Source organism: Leopardus geoffroyi, chromosome A1, assembly GCF_018350155.1.
Source record: "Leopardus geoffroyi isolate Oge1 chromosome A1, O.geoffroyi_Oge1_pat1.0, whole genome shotgun sequence".
Lineage (NCBI taxonomy): Eukaryota > Metazoa > Chordata > Mammalia > Carnivora > Felidae > Leopardus > Leopardus geoffroyi.
In genome coordinates this window covers 148043949-148061540 of record NC_059326.1, presented here as the reverse complement: position 1 = coordinate 148061540, position 17592 = coordinate 148043949, and the positions used below count along the sequence as shown (strand labels likewise).

General features: G+C 33.7%; 1 long non-coding RNA gene across 2 annotated transcripts in view; it reads left to right on the top strand.

Moving 5' to 3' along the window:
- The first annotated feature begins 2344 nt into the window (after window positions 1-2344).
- Window positions 2345-17592, top strand: part of LOC123607990 — a 184047-nt gene continuing 168799 nt past the window's right edge. For both annotated transcript variants that reach the window (XR_006717026.1, XR_006717025.1), the window contains exon 1: window positions 2345-2447. This is a non-coding gene — a long non-coding RNA (uncharacterized LOC123607990). The remainder of the gene's footprint in view (window positions 2448-17592) is intronic.

Sequence of the window (17592 nt, the reverse complement as noted above, 5' to 3'; positions counted from 1 at the left end):
TCCCACATTGCTCTGAATATAGTACCTGACTTTTATTGTCTCTGAAAGTTGGCAATGAACTATTTGTCCTTAAATGCAGTTTTCAGACATGGTGAAAATGTGGTATTGGAATGATTATACCCTTCATTGTGTGATAGATAAGTAAAAAATAAGAAAAGCATAGAAAGTAGGACTAAGGAAAAGACTCATTAAATAGAGAGAAGGATGTATCTATATATTGTAAACATTTAAGTTCTAAACAATTTAAAAGATAACCACAAAAAAGGATAAAAGAAACTAAAAGTTTATGAGATTAATGTTTCTCTCTGAATACTTATCTGGCTGCAACAGATATTCAGTTTATATCTGCATAAAGCCATTCCTGTCAAATTGTGGTCAAACCAGGTGTTATTAGGTTAACCTCTAAAGTACTGCGAAATAATTGCATCTCTGTGTAATATGAAATTCTAGTGAGTAGTGTTTGCTTAAACAGTCTAAACAAATTGACTAAAAAGAGACAAAATTGGAATAAAGATGGTAAACAGGCACAATAAAATCTGGAGGGGGAAGTAGATTCTTTGGCTGGTACTAGTTGTTGTTTTTGTTGTGAGATATATAAGTCCAGGTCATAATTAGCAACTTGAAATCAGTTTATTTCTTGGGGACACTGAATGAATATAATTGAAATCATGAGCTGCGTAACAAAAATGGACATGGAATACAATGCTGTCATGATATAACAAACCAACAGTCAGAGTTTTCATCACAATAATAGGTAATTACATATCCTTTTAAAGGTTAGAATTTAATATTCTGTCAGTGGAAAAGGTCTGAAAAAGGAAGGTGACTAAATTTTTAAAATATGTGGCCGGTCCTATAATATTACTTATTCTTTATTTAATAAGGATTATATAACCATGATAATTTAAACCAATGAAATACCAGAACAAATTAAAAGTTACATAGTATTAAAAAAAAAAAAAGATCAAGAGTGCTAGGAAGGGATGTTTTCTTTGTGTCTTTTCAGGTGTATAGGCACAAATACTTCAACATTTTCCAAAGAAATTGATTAACTGTTAAAAACTATACTTTCTATTCACTTTTGAAATGGACTTCCACTTTTTAATTTTGAAAATAGCAGATATTCAGAAAAAAATAAGGCTTTTGTAATTTGTCGACTGAAATGTAGAGTAATTGTTTTTTGCTCTTTTTTCTCCCCTTACAACCCCACTTCTCCTTCTCCTTGTAGAACAACTACAACATATGGTTAGTTTCTGATGTATTCTGAGTACGGATAACATATTGTACTGTTTTGACCTTTTCAATATTCTGCACTTTAATTGGCTGCCCATTCTATATCTTCCCTACAGGTTAGTGGAACAGCAAGCAAGGGGAAAATGCATTGAGCAGCCAATCAAATCACAGAACATTGAAAAGGTCAAAGCTGTATAGTAGAATCCTGTAATTGACTGAATGTATGAGACATTAAAATTCTACCACATCCTTCTTATGACAAAGACTGTAATGAAACAGAAAATGGCACTGCATAAATCTGTTCATATGACAATCATTGTTCTGAGAATTGAGAACATAATTTTACACATTCCAATTATAATTTAAAAAATTGCATTATTTTGGTATTCCACAGATTTTGTACTGGAGTTAAATTACACATAGTCAGCAGAACTGTTTATCTAACAGTGGATATCCAGTCCAACACAGAATTACGTATCAATCTTAAATTTAAATATGTCTACATTTATCAGAATCGAGAGAGACATCGTTAGCATAAAGAATGCTTTTCTCTTCTGCAGGACTCACTAAACTTACTTGAAGAAGTTAAAGAAACTTTTTAAAGAAGAAACAGAAAACTAATGTGAAAGTTTTCCCCATTTTCTCAGAAGCGATCTTCATTGATGATAAAAACCAGACTCAGAATCCCCTACGATAAAGCTATGGAGCCTGAAGCTGGAAATATATTCTGTATCTGGTTCTTAGATTATAATCAAGGAAGACAGTTTTAGTCAGAGCATTGACCTAGAAGCCACATTTTAAGTGTCTCTCTTAGAATTTTTATTCCCTTGACTACGCACATCTAGAGGTGATCAACTGGACGAGAGAGAGAGAGAGAGAGAGAGAGAGAGAAACAACACTCCAGAATTTCAACAAATGACAATGTAATGAATATTGGCATAATTCAGAAGAAACAAATGCAAAGCTTGCAATGAATTGTTAAAGAGCATGAGATTTGTCACCTGTGGCCATGCTAATCATGTATAGTCATTAATAATAACTATTATATGGATGCATTTAAAAGAGGTCAGTGTGTTTATAACTTATTTTCAGCTGCTATATCATTTATTTGTTAGCAGGTTGATTGGAAGAGTGTAGAAGAAAAACGGAAAATTTGTTTAGATATTTTACATTTCCTGAAGATGTCTTCTTATTTGAACCCTAGAGGTTTATGGGTAAGTGCAGAAATTGTTTCCTTTTTTTCTGGAAAATAGTATAGTTGCTTCCAAGCTTTCGATTTCTCAACCTGAATTATATTAGATATTTCATTTATTTGCATTAAAGATTTTTCATCTCAGTCTCATGTGGAAAATGCATATATGAATTTAGAAAGCTTAGATGCCAACTGTTTATTTTATTTTATTTTATTTTATTTTTTTACATTTATTTATTTTTGAGGGACAGAGAGAGACAGAGCACAAGTGGGGCAGGGGCAGAGAGAGAAGGAGACACAGAATCAGAAGCAGGCTCCAGGCTCTGAGCTGTCACAGCACAGAGCCTGACATGGGGTTTGAACTCACAAGCCGTGATATTATGACCTGAGCTGAAGTCAGACACTCAACCGACTGAGCCACCCAGGTGCCCCAATGCCAACTAATTATTTTAACATTAAACTTTCTAGGCATTAAATGTGGTTAGTTTTAGACATATCAAATCAAGACTTATTTTTCTGATAATATTAATCGTATGTTTGGGGCTTTATTATTTTGTCAATTACAAAGTTACATGTACTGTGAGGTAACTCATTTTATTTCTCTGTAACTGAAATTCACTTGGCTTTTGAGATACTGTTTCCAATGATTTAGGAGTTCTGGGAAAGCCAGTTAATTTTTCTTTGTTTTAGGATTACCAATCATTGTTTTTAGGATTGCACCCATTTCCTATTATATTCATATACTTTAAAGTGCCAGAATGGCAGTGTTAGTCACTGCCTTTGGGGAAATAGAATCTTATCCAGTATCATCCTCTGTCCTCCTGAGCATCCCTGCAGCATATCTTGTTCAAATAATATTTTGAGTTGAGTTTATCGGCTTTTGTGACAGATATCAGCGAACACCTGTCATGGCCCCTCTTCATGACGTCTGAATACCTTGCTTATTTCTTATCTTAATCCCTTGCTTTTTGTATCCAACATCATGCTTTTAGTCATTTTGAGTAAATGGGTGCTGGGAGAGTCAGGGAAATTTTTGGAAAATCTTCTCTAATACAATGACGGTCTCTATAGAGCTTTTCTTCTGTTCGTTAATTCAAACATTTTCTTCAAACTCATGACCTATGCACCATATTTTTATGAAATACCAAATAAGTTTATGGCTTTCCTGGTTAAAATTCTAGATATAATATTCAGATAAATTCTTCATTCTCTTAAAATATATAATACTTATATTAGGGTTTTCTCTTTCCTGTGTTCCAGTTTATCAACCAAAATCTTAATGTCAGTCAACAGTTACTCTCTTCTACATTATTGTTCAGCATAAAAACTTCATATTTTATGTTTTCCAGATCTAGTTCTGATTTAAAAAGCCAAGGATAAAAATTACAAATTATTGCTGTGTTTTAGAAGCCTGGCTTTTACAAATGAAGAGCATTTTGATGTTCAGGTCGTCTCTGATAGTTGATAGTTATTTTGAAAACTAAAAGCCACAGCACAATTTACATGGTTTATTCAATAACCACCTTAAGTATTATATATATAAAAGGGAAAAGGTTAATAATGGATAGATTAAAAATGACTTGAATGACATATCAATCGAATTAATGCAAATTTGATCTTGTTAGATTCTGATTCAAATAAAGAAGCTACAAAAATTAGTGAGACATTTCAGCAAATTTCAATGTGAACTGAATGTTTTATGATATTAAAATAACTTTTAGATATTATTATTATTATTATTATTATTATTATTATTATACGGTGGGGTGACTGGGTGGCTCAGTCAGTTAAGAATCTGACTTTGGCTCAGGTCATGATCTCACGGTTTGTGAGTTCGAGCCCCATGTTGGGCTCTGTGCTGACAGCTCAGAACCTGGAGCCTGTTTTGGATTCTGTGTCTCCCTCTCTCTCTCTCTCTCTCCCTCCCCCACTCACGCGCTCTCTCTCTCTCTCTCTCTCTTAAAAATAAATAAACATTAATGAAACAAATATATTTTTATCATATGTCTACCTTAAAGAAAAAGCATCTGTTATTCATAAATATATGTTAAATATTTTCAGGTTAAATGACATTATTTCTGAGATTTTCTGTTAAATAAGGTCTAGAAAAAGATAAAAATAAAATTATGTGTATGATAGGTAGGGGAATAGGTGAACACGATTGTCCAAAAGATTGCTGTTTACTAAAACTTGATAATGGATACATGGGAATTTATTATTTTGTCTTACTCTTTTGATATTAACATTTATACTATATTTTTAAAAAAAAATTACTTCTGGTATTGGTAGAGTAACTTATCCTAAATATTTTTATGAGAATGATAAACTTTTACTCTTTTTTGAAAAAATGCTACCTGAAGGCAGTACAGGTTGATGAAAAGCAGGAAGAAACTTAAGATACAGCCTTTGAAAGAAGGGAAAAATGTCATGAGATCTATATTTGATTGACTTTTTTTTCCATTGATGGCAGACCCAAGACAGTGAAACACGATGGGAACATAACTCAAGTAGTAAATTCCAGCCTTATGGGGTCAGAGTTTAGGGATCCATTGTTCCTAAGAGGGAAGCCCCCATCTGAATACAAACTCTCATCTATACTTGGTTGACTACTGACATGTTCCTGTGAGGTTTGTGACTCCAAGAAACCTAAGAGAAAACACTTGTAAGGCAAAACAAAGAAACAAACAAATAAGTAAGTAAATAAATGGAAAATTTCAGCTACTGAATACTATATTAGATACAAGTTTAGTATTCAAGTTCTCTTACGTTGGATACATTGGATTTTCTATTAAAATGTCTGATAGGCCTTAGAAATATTAACCATATTTCAGAAATGAGATCTGAACACCAGTTCTAAGGATAATATCAAAACATTTTCCCTAACAAAGAATAAAAACAAGCATTTAGTGAACTAAAGTGATCCATTCATTAGATGACTGCCTGGCTGGAAAATTTTCAACATTCTTTGAGCAACAATGGCCAGTATACAATAAAGAAAGCAATAGAAATGGAAATGAAATGGAAAATGTAATTAATAATAAAGAGATAGAACTATTCATAGAGGTAGAACCATAGATAACCCAGATGTTGGAATTAATGCAATGTCTGTACAAAAATTGATGAATTTGCTGAAGATTTTATGGGATAATTATATGCTACAGTTAAAGATATGGCAAATATCAGGGAAAATGTAAAAAAGCTCTAACAAAAAGAAATTCTAGAAATAAAAATGTGGTTTCTGAAATAAAGCATTTATTACATGGCACTTAGAACCAAAGGTGCAATGCACAAGGAAAAGTGAACTTTAAAAAGAACAGAAATGATGTAAACTAAAATATAAAGAAAAAACAGAATGCGAATAAAAGATCATAACCTCAATGAAATGTAGGACAGTATCAAGCATTCTAATTGTGTCATTCAAGCTCATAGAGAAAGAAAAGAAAGAATATAAAAAGATGTTTAACGTACTGCTGGTTGAACATTTGTCAATTTTGGCTAAAATATTAACTCATGGATTCAGGAAGGTTTCATGGATTCAGCCTCAATCAGGCTAAATACTAAGGAAGCAATATTTAGAAATTTTGTAGGCAAACTATTGAAAACTAACAGTAAATGTTAAGAATGTTAAGGGCCAAGTAAAAGAAAGATATTATGTGAGAGAAACAATAAAGAATGGTAAAAATTTTTAATTAAAGAAACTATTGAGGCAATGAAGAAACCCAAAAGTCTGGCTAGGATTTGATATCTCACAAAACTCTCCTTTGAAAATAAGGCAAAAACATTTTTAAATGTTTTTAAACTGAGAGAATTATTCTAGTTGAGAGAATTATTCTTCAGCACATACTGCCTTAGAATTGGTAAAAGAAACCCATCTGGCTGAATAACTGCATTACATGTAATGGATTAAGCTGTTTGATTATGAGGCAGTGGTTGCCAAACTAGATAAAAAAGCAAATTTGATTATATAATATTTATAAGACAAGCACATTTTTTAAATATTGCTAAGGTAAAATTGGTATATAACATTGTATGAGTTTCAGTTATACAACATATAAATTTTATCTGTGTGTACACTACAAAGTGATCACCACAATAAGTCTAGTTACCATCCATTACCATATTATTCGTTGTTGTTACCCATTTCATCGCATGACTTATTTATAACTGGAAGTTTGTAGCTCTTGACCCGCTTAACACTTTTCACCACCCTCCAACTCTCTTGCCTTTGGATAACCACTAATCTGTTTTCTGTATCTCTGAGGTTGGTTTTGTTTTGTTTGTTCTTTTGCTTTTGTTTTTGTAGACCCACATATGAATGAAACTATATTGTCTTTCTATGTCTGACTTAGCTTAATACCCAGGTCCATCCATGCTCTGAGGAATGACAAGGTTTTCCTTTTGTATGGATGAATAGTGTTCCTGTGTGTGTGTGTGTGTGTGTGTGTGTGTACATTTTCTTTATCCATTCATCCATCAGTAGGCACCTACATTGTTTTCATATTTTGGCTGTTATAAATAATTCCACAGTGAACATAAGGGTGCATATATCTTTTCAAAATAATATTTTTTCTTTATTTTGATAAACATTCAGAAATGGAGTAGCTGGATTACATGGTAATTCTATTTTTGTATTTTTAATATTTTTGAAGAAACTCCATACTGCTTTCCATAATGGCCACACCAATTTATATTCCCACCCTTAGTGCACAGGGGTTCCTTTTTCTTCACATCCTATCCAGCAAATTTTTGTCTTTTGGATAATAGCCATTCTATTTAATAGTTTCAGTGCAATCCTTATCAAGATCCCAGTGGCATTTTTCACAGAAGTAGAACAAATAATATTTTAATTTATATGGAACCACAAAATCTCCTGAAGAGCCAGGGCAATCATGAGACATAACAAAGTTGGAGTTATCATGCTTTCTGATTTTAAATTGTACTACAAAGTTATAATTTAAACATTTACTAATCAAATCAACATGGTACTGGCATAAAAACAGACACATAGATCAATGGAACAGAATAGAGACTTAGAAATCAACTCACACATGTATGGTCAATTAATTTATGACAGAGGAGCCAAGAATATACAATGAGGAAGGTACAGTCTCTTCAATAAATGGTGCTGGGAAAATTGGAGAGACACATGAAAAAAAAATGAATCACACTGTCTTACACCATACACAAAAATTAACACAAAAGGAATTAAAGACTTGAATTTAAGACCTGAAATCATAAAACTTGTAGAAGAGAACGTAGGCAGTATGCTCCTTGACATGGATCTTGATGTTGAATATTTGGTTGTGTTTCCAAAAACAAAAATAAACAAATGAGATTACATCAAACTAAAAAGCTTCTGCACGGCATAGGAAATTAAAAACAAAATGAAAAGGCAACCTCCTGAATGGGAGAAAGTATTCATAAATCATATATCCAACAAGGGGTTAATATCTGAAGCATATAAAGAAGCAACTCAAATGCAAAAAAAAATCCAATGAAAAAAGTGGGCAAAGAATCTGCATAGAATTTTTACAAGAAAATGACATACAGATGGCAACAGGCACATTAAGAGACGTTCAACATCACTAATTATCAGAAAAATGCAAATCAAACCACAATGAGATAGCACATCATGCCTATTAAAATGGCTGTTATCAAAAAGACAAAAAAAGCAAGTGCTGGAGAGGATGTGGAGAGGCACTTTAATTATAAAAGCCGAGTTGAAAATAAAAGGATACAGGTGTGCTTGGGTGACTCAGTCAGTTAAGCATCCTCTTGATTTCAGCTCAGGTCATGATCTCAAGGTTCATGAGATCAGGCCCCCCTTTGGGCTCTGCACTGATAGCGGGGAGCCTGCTTGGGATTCACTCTCTTCTGTCTCTATTCCCTTTCCTCCACTCAAATGTGCATTCTCTCTCAAAATAAATAAACACTAAAAAAAGGAAAGGATACAAATATAAAAATGTAAGAAATTTGACTGCATATAAGATAAAACTGACTTGAATACAAGGTATATAGCTAAAAATTTAGAAAGGAGTTTAGGTCACACATATCCCAGTGACAAAGGGAACAAGAAAATTTAACAAACCCAGAACTGGGTGTCTTGGTGAAAGTCCATGAGATCCTAGACATCCTTACATTAATCAGAATTCAAACCTCACTGTCATTATGGCAAGTAAGTTTCCAGGTGTCCAGAGCTATCTGAAGACAATAAAAAAACGAGGAGAGGGGTAGATGCTTGAATTGATTCAAGTTACCTGAAAGAAATTAAATTATAATTAAGAATACTCTAACTTACTTTAAAAGGCTAATATTTTGCCCTCACATCAACAGAAATAAGATCTTATAAACAAGTTTAATTCAGTAACAGAAAAACAAGGTTTCATTTCCTACTTCTGAATTCTAGAATGTAATTTCTATATAGTCCAAATATGTATACTTTTTCAAATATCATTTTTATTTTAAACACATTTCAATTTTCAGAAAATCACAAAGATAGCACAGGAGTTCCCATAAACCCTGTAATCAGATTCCCTTATAATTAAGACCTCATGTAGGTATGAAAGAAAAGTCCATTGCCCAAATGGAAGAGGTAATTGCTTGTCAACCACAATATAAAATCTGAGCTATAAAATCTGTTTGAGAATAAGTCTTACAAAAGGATTAGACCAAGGCCTTCACACCAATTATCAAAAACTCTGAATGGACTAAATGTATTTCAGAGGAAAGATCCAACTCATTTTGTGGCACCTTTTAGTTATATAAAATCTTTAAAGATAATATGTGTGTATCATTAAAACCTGATATGCTGAACTAAAGTTCATTGAGAGAAGGAGAAGAGAGTGTGTGAGAGAGAGAGAGAACATCTATAGCACATCACCCAGAAACCTTGGATTTTGAACCTGATAGCATGAATGAACATTACAAAGGCAGATTGTGGTCGTTATGGGGCTGTTCAGAAAAAATCCTGACACATGATACGATTATATATCCCTGTTCCCCTTTGAAAGAAAGTGTGGCCACCTGACTAGGTTTGACCTACATAATTCGAATGAAAGTGATGAATAATACTTCCAGGTGGAAGCTTTAAGAGCCAGTATACAATTCACCATTTTCCCTTTCCCTTCTTTGGTGACTCTGAATTATAGATTGAGATTGAACATCTGTCATCTTGGGTCTCTGAGTGACTATGATCTGAGGTTTACAGAAATTTTAAGTAAAATACCCGAGGCCACACAATCTGTTACATTACAAAGGTGGGAATGAAACATTTGCCTCTTGTCATAGTAAAAGTCTGTGTTCTTAACCATACTGTTACAACAGAAAAAATACACAAAGGGAAGGAGTAGCAATTCACAGAGGAGAATAAATACAATTGGTCCAAAATATATAAAAATATTTACTTCAGAAAAAAACAAAATGAATATTTAGGAAAAATAATAGGTCATGGTGTTACCTATTGCTATGTATACATATACAATCACACAAAAAGTGCAGTGTTCGAGATAATGCAGTTTACAGCAACTGTCACGCATTGTATATAGTATTATGTTAATATGCTCTTTATGGAGAGTAATTTGACAGTATATGCTTAATGCCTTGATAATGTGCACTCCCCACAGACCTAGCAATGACAGTTCAAGGAAATTATTTTTAACAGATAATTTCACTAGCACACAAATCTTAATGTATATGGATGTATAAAATGGTTTGTGACTTCCAATATAGTCGTGTCAAAATTCTATACACAGAATACAATGTTATCTCATGTTTGGAAGATAATTAGAATGACCCCTAATGTTGGGCTGGCTATATATCATATATTCAATATATATTTTCCCTTGTGAGAAATATTCTGACCCTCTCCCAAAGAATATCAGACTAATAAAGTCTTATTCAGTTATGGCATCAAGCTCAAAGGTAAAGGCGCCCTATAGTTTCCTCGCGAGTTTCAGATTTGGCTTTAGGCTCTATACCCAGTAGAATTCTTCCTTTTCTAAATCTTCCTTCAACACATATGAAGGGAGTGTTGGAGCATATACCATTTTTGGTTTATTATGCCAAAAATTGTTTAAGGGTAAGGGTCATTTTAGGTCTTAGGCGGTTTTGCTTTTTATTCCCTACTTGTGATTTCTTTAGTGGCACACATCTCTCATATACTTGGTAGGTTTTCCATCTGTTTAACTTAAATCATTTCCATGAGCATACACACTTTCATATTTTTGAGTCTTGTTTTTGAATTTTTGATAATTTGTGTTTTCTTGACCCTGTGACTTTTTGTTTTTGCATTTTCTGTAATTTCTGTTTTACTGACCTTGTGTCATTCCTTCTCTGAAATCAGATTGCTAACTTGAGCCTATAAGACCTTTATTATTATAAAATTTAGTTGTATTTTTTTCCTCTTGTTTGACATAAACATTTAAAAGATTTTACTTAATATCTCACCCATAGTTGGGCCTTTACTCTCAAGAGTATTACTCACTCATTTTTTAAGAATGAATGAATGGTTTTACTCTTAATTTTACTCTTGTATTGGGCTTTCATGGTTCAATTTTTTTTCAAATTTTTCTCTTCCTAAATCCGTTTAAAATAACTGAATTTTCTAATATTTCAAGGCTGTGAATTTCTGGAAATCAGCTGAATTCCTTTCTTTTCTGCTATAAAGTAGATGATTCCTTTCTAAATCAATCTGTTTATTATAATTCGTATTATAACTAACAACCAATATCCATTTTTTACCTTCTTCCAATAGAGATGAACAGTTATGAAGTAAATCATCTGTAATTATATATAGGGCATTTGAGAGGAAGGGTCGACTATTAATAGTAATGCTGGGCAGTAGATACAAACTGGGACTATACTAAACAAACAAATTCACTCTAATTATCTGCTGTACAAATCATGGCAGATGAGTTTTGCAAAATATGTTTCTATTATATAGCCAGTATCAACATCTTCCTTGGTTTCAAATACCATTTTTTAACTGTCTGTGAAACAATTGCTAATCCAATATTTCATATTTTAAATTTTTGTTATAGCAGCATGTAAATTCTGTACATTACATTCTATATGACAACATGGGCTAGTTTCTGTTGTGGTTTAAAAATAAATGCTAAAATGTATTGTAGTTTAATGCAATGTAATTATATTTGTCTAATATGCTTCTTATCACACTGTGGGTTGGCAGCGTATCCCTGCCCACTTTGGAGCCTGTTATGGACTGAATTATGCCTCCCAAAATTAATATGTTGAAGTTCTAAGCCCTCATATAACTCAGAATATAAATGTATTTGAGGATAGGGCCTTCAAAGAGGAAATTAAGGTTAAATGAGTTCATATAGGTGGGTCTTAATCCAATAGAACTGGTGTTTTTTTAAGAAGGGACATGAGCAATATGAGTTCACAGATGACCATTTGAAGAGGTAGCCAGAACATGGCCATCTGCAAGGCAAGAAGAGAGGCCTCAGGAGAACTCAAACCTGTAGACACCTTGATCTTAAAGTTCCAGCCTTCAAAAGTGTGAGAGAAATTAATTTCTGTTAAGCCAATCCAATCTCTGTTATTATTTATGGCAGTCCTAGTAAACAGACTCAAGGAACCAGGTGTTGGATGCCCTATCAGAATATGGATGTTCATGGTCACTTGGGCAGAATGAAGCATGATAAATTACACACTTACTGTAAAAAGGTGTAACCAGGAAATTTTATAACTATATTTTTTTCACATTTCATTGGCAAAACACTTCACATGGCTACACATGATATTTCCTTGTTCCAGTTCTGCATGTAAGTAAGGAACTTGGAAGTCATCACTCTGTCCTAACAAAGAGTACAAAGCTAAGCCTGGGTGGTTCAGTTGGTTAAGCATCTCACTTTGTCTCAGGTCATAATCTCATGGCTCATGAGTTCAGGCCCCATGTTGGGCTCTGTGCTGACAGCTCAGACCTCAGGGCCTGGAGCCTGCTTCAGGTTCTTTCTCCATCTCTCTGTCTGCCCCTCACCCACTCACACTCTCTCTCTCTCTCTCTCTCTCTCTCAAAAAAAAATAAATAAAACATTAAAAAATAACAATGTTGAATGGACTGAAAAATCAACAGCTCTTTTTGGATACATAAAAAAGGGAGGGGAAAACTGCTGCCCTTCTCTAATCTTGGGGATTAGAGAGACAGAGAAGCAAATTCAAGGAGTCCTGGCTCACTAGAGCAGATACATAGAACAGAAACCACCACAAGAAATAGTGCCAGGGTAGGAAAACCTGAAATGTGATTGACAAATTGATGGAGAATCCGTGTGGCCAAGTCTGAGGTTTAAAATCTCCAGGGATACCCAGTCATAGGAGAGGTCTCATAATATTAGAGGTTTGCCTCCGGGAACTCAACCAGCTTCCCATAGTAGATATCTGAAAAAAGTCCCCTCCTGCTTTCAGCAGGGGGAAGGGTAAAAGAACGATTTTGAAATATGCCAGAGCATTTTGTTCTCTTTAACAAGGTGTGAACTCAGGGAAAATTAGTGAACTTAAAGCCTGAATTGCTGATGCATTATATAATTGACATGGCGACACTTAACTTCAAGAGGTTAGAGAAATGCAGTCCTGTCATGTGCGCCAACCCCTCCTCCCCCCACCCCACTCCCCACCCCCGCAAAAGAACTGAAATATCAGTGAGTAGTTCTAATGAGACTTGTAAAATCACTTGTGGTATTACCTTGGGACTGATAAGGCTATATATTTACATCCATTTTGCTCTGTGCAGACCACCCTATAACTTTTATCTCACTGTTTTCTTTATTATAATTATTATCCCCAACTAGGTTATAAACTTTTTAAGTCACAGTATATAGATTTTTTCCTTTTTTAATATATATAATCTCTGATATGAAGTAGAATGAAAGTCATGGTTCAAAGTATGTGCTCAAGAATTGCTGTTTAAATAATGGCCTGCCTAATTTTTTTCCCCAACCATTGTAACTACATACCATTTTAGCAAATTATAACATATAGTCACTCTCATTATCTGCCTTCCAAAATATCACAGTTCAAATAAATTAAATTACATTAAATATTTTGCAGTGAATGAACAATATATAGCATGGATTACCATCTTTCTAGTTTCCAACAATAGTTTTCTCATTGCTTTCTGCCTGAATGTTCAACCAATATGACTTATTATATAACTGTTGAAAATGTCAGGCAGGTCTTTATAAATATATAGAAATCTGTGTACACTTAACCTCAGCCATACTCCATGTACCTATTTTCATGACCTCTTTTTTTCTCTCCCGGTGACTTAGTTCATTGGGAAGTATAACGGGAGTCTGGTCTCTTTGCATCCTTAAGATGAGCTACCATGAATTATCCTTTTATTGCAGAGTGTGCACAACATTGTTTCTTTTGTTTTATCCGAAGTAATTTCAGTAGGTAACATAAATAGAAATGGGTTGCTGTCCAAATGTGATCAACATGGAGCAGAAAGAAGAGGATGTAACAAGAATATACAATATGTAAACTTAACTGGAAATGAAGCATACCCATATACCTGGAATTGAAGGTGACTATGTGATCAGTTCCTTCATCTCACACCCTAGTAACTCTAGTGAATATTAGAATGAGAGCCCAAGATAATTTTATCTGAATTTTAAAGAATGAAACTCCAGCAGTTATCTACTTTATATTTGTCATCTCTGTCCTACAAAACCTGAACTTTAGAATAAGTTGTTTAAGATAGAGACAAGAGTAGGGGCGCCTGGGTGGCTCAGTGGGTTAAGCATCGGACTTCAGCTCAGGTCATGATCTCGCGGTCTGTGAGTGCGAGCCCCGCGTCAGGCTCTGGGCTGATGGCTCAGAGCCTGGAGCCTGCTTCCAATTCTGTGTCTCCCTCTCTCTCTGCCCCTCCCCTGTTCATGCTCTGTCTGTCTCTGTCTCAAAAATAAATAAACGTTAAAAAAAAGATAGAGACAAGAGTATACTTACTTGTAGATGCATATAACCCTTGTGCTACTCTGATTTTAAGCATTATGCCTTCCAGGTTTTTCATTTGAGTATATAAGCTGACTGTTTTGGCTCAGCTAATTAATTGAGAGGACAGGATGTTGAATACTAGAATTATTATTTAATTGTACTGACTTTAAGGTCCTCGAAGGAAGATTATGTGTCTTACATTTCCTTTGTATCTACACAATGCTGACTATATCAACATCGCTCAATACGCCCTGGTATGTAAATACATTAATAAATGAAATATTTATCTTTAACATTCTGGAGATGATATAATAATCCCAAGTGAAATATTTTACGTCCTAAAATAGGCCGGGTATTTGGGAACAGGAAGAAACTGATGGAGACCTGATTTTTTGATGGCAGGGAAAACTGATATCCCTACCTTTGCATCGAGTTCTAGTTGGATAGTAAGTTACATGAATTTCACTTGGTGTCTGCTGCCCCAAATAATTTAAATTCGTCAAAGATGAGTCTTGATTAAAAGGAATATATCCTAAGTTTTCTGATAAAAGAGAAAATGAAGACTTTGTCTTATAAAAATTCTGAAATTAGTCCTCAGTAAAATCTGATATTCCTAAATATTCTAGGGTCCCTCTCCCAGACTTATTTTTTTTCAGATCTCTTGGGTAAATTTTAGTAATTTCAATCATTCCTTGGTCTGAGAAATAGAAATCACAGATTTAAACCACAGTGATTATAAAGGGTGGTTATTACCCTTTCTGTACATCAGAAAACCCTATAAGTAAGTTCCTTGTATAATAATGAGGTGGAACAGATCACTTTATGCTCTGAATGAATGTTTTAGTTAAGAAAACAGTTACCTTATAACCGTGTTTAAATTATCTTCTAAAGAGATATTAATTTTCAGTGAAAAATACTTAATACAATTCCAAAAGAAACTTTTCAACAATACACTGCATGCATTGATTTTAAAAACTTCTCAGAATAAGTACTGATTTTCTCAAACTTCTGTGCTAAAGGAGTGGCTAACACAAAAATGCTGTATCATATTGCCAAATATGTGTTTATTTTCTATTTATGGGGATATTTGCTTTTTTTTTAAACCAAATTCTTTGGGAAAAGAATGGATAGTTTAGAAATATGCCAACATGTCAGAATAGGCTTAATTTGTATTTTTTCCCCTATAAAGTTATCTTAGACTTTTAAAGTTCAAAATATATTTCTAGTATTTTTATATAATTATAAAAAGTGGACATTTACACTAAATTGGAATTTTCCTAAATAGTTATTTTAAAGAATAGTCTTGTCAATTCTTAAGGATAAAAACTGGCATGTTTTGAGGATCTTATATTCTATTAAAGGGCAATAAATCATGCTTGCTTATGGTGCCATAAATTTTTCCCCAAATGCTGAATCACTTCCAATGTGATATTTCTACTTGAATTGCATTTTTATATTATTTAGTAACATTACAGTATCCTTTTTTAAAAATTATTATTGACTTGCTTCAGGCCACAGAAAGATGAGTCCAACAAGATTTAAAGAAAATATGATTCTGAGTTTTAAAAGCCTACTTCGTTCGACTTTCTGAAAGCTTGTCAAAGATTTACCATTTTGTCTATGCCCTTTTCTCTGTACTAAACAATAATCCTTTCAAGTAGTGCCTGCCCCAGGATAGATAAGCCTGATTAACTTCCATATGAAGTTTTATTAAAGTTTTTTGGGGGGAGGGTTGTTCTATGTTTTTATTTTTGTTTTGTTTAGATTCAGGCTCTTCTCCATGATGCTTATATCAGTGCTCTACCCTTCAAGCTATTTCATTTTTTGTTGTTGTTTTCTTGTTGTTAACATAGGATTGCTGTGTTTTGTTTTGGTTTTGGTTTTTGTTTTTCAGTAACTGTAATAGCCTAAAGAATCTATCTCACATTCCTTATTTCCTACTTGGTGAATTATTTTAAAAATCTTAGTATTCTCATTTTCCTTTATTTAGTTATATGATGCTATTTCTTAATAGAAATGATCAAAATTATCATTGGAAACATATACCTATTAGTCATCTACATGATATGACTTTCCATTTTCCGGAGAGATGAACTATTCTTGTTATTCTCCTAAATGTTTGGAAGCTGAGAGATGGCTAACTGTTTTGATATGAGATAAAGCAAGAGAGTTTTAGTTCCAGTGCAGTGCTGGTAAAGGCACTCCAAAGAGGGCCATAGGTGGTAAGGAGCAGCTCTGATTGGTAGCATTTGCCATTTTCAGTGAACACTTGGGATGGGGTATTCATAATAGCCTCAGTTGGGCCAGTACCAGCTGGTTCCAGCAAACCACTATTCCCTTCCCACTGACCCCATCTCTCTTTTTAGCTGCCTGACATTTCCCCTATTGGAATCATCTCTCAGTGTGAGGTATTGCTTTCTGAATTCCCTGATTAAAATTTAATGGTTCTTTCAACAAGTGTGTAGCAGCTATCGATGTGTTAGGTACTAATATAGTATCTGTCTATGAAGAGTTCACAAAAGAAAAATAGGTAGACACCAATTATATAGGAAAAGAGAAGAAAAAAGTGCTTATAAAGTATACTGGAGAGCTAAGTAAATCCCCCCATAAGAAGTTTTAATTTACAAGGATTAAAATGCACGGATGTTATGTGTCCAGCTTCACAAGTTTTGGAAAATACATGCATGTGTATACTGATGCTATCACACTATGAATATACAAAGTTTCTGTCTTTCCAGTTTCTCATGCTCTTCCCAGTCAATCCTGGTCACTCCCCAGAGGAAACTACTCTTCTGATTTCAAACGCGTGTGATTAGTTTGCCTGTTGTTCTAGAAATTCATGTAAGTATAATAATAAACTCATAAATGCGTACTCTTTTGAGACTGGCTTCTTCCAAACTACTTTTGAAGTTTGTCATATTGTTGGGTGTACTTTGTAGTTAGTTCATTCTCTTCTATTGGTATTGTATAATATTTATTTTTCTTTTATGTAATATGCGTCTCTTGTCAAAGGACATTTGGTTTGTTTCTAGCTTTGGCTATTATGAATACTAGCTTTAATAAACCTTCATATACAAATTCATTTGTATACATACATTTTTATTAGCCCAGATTAATAAACTAGGAGCAGAATTACTGAGTCACAACGTAGGTAAATATGTAACATTTTTCGACTGCTAGGGTAGTTGTCACAGTTTTTGTACCATTTTGTA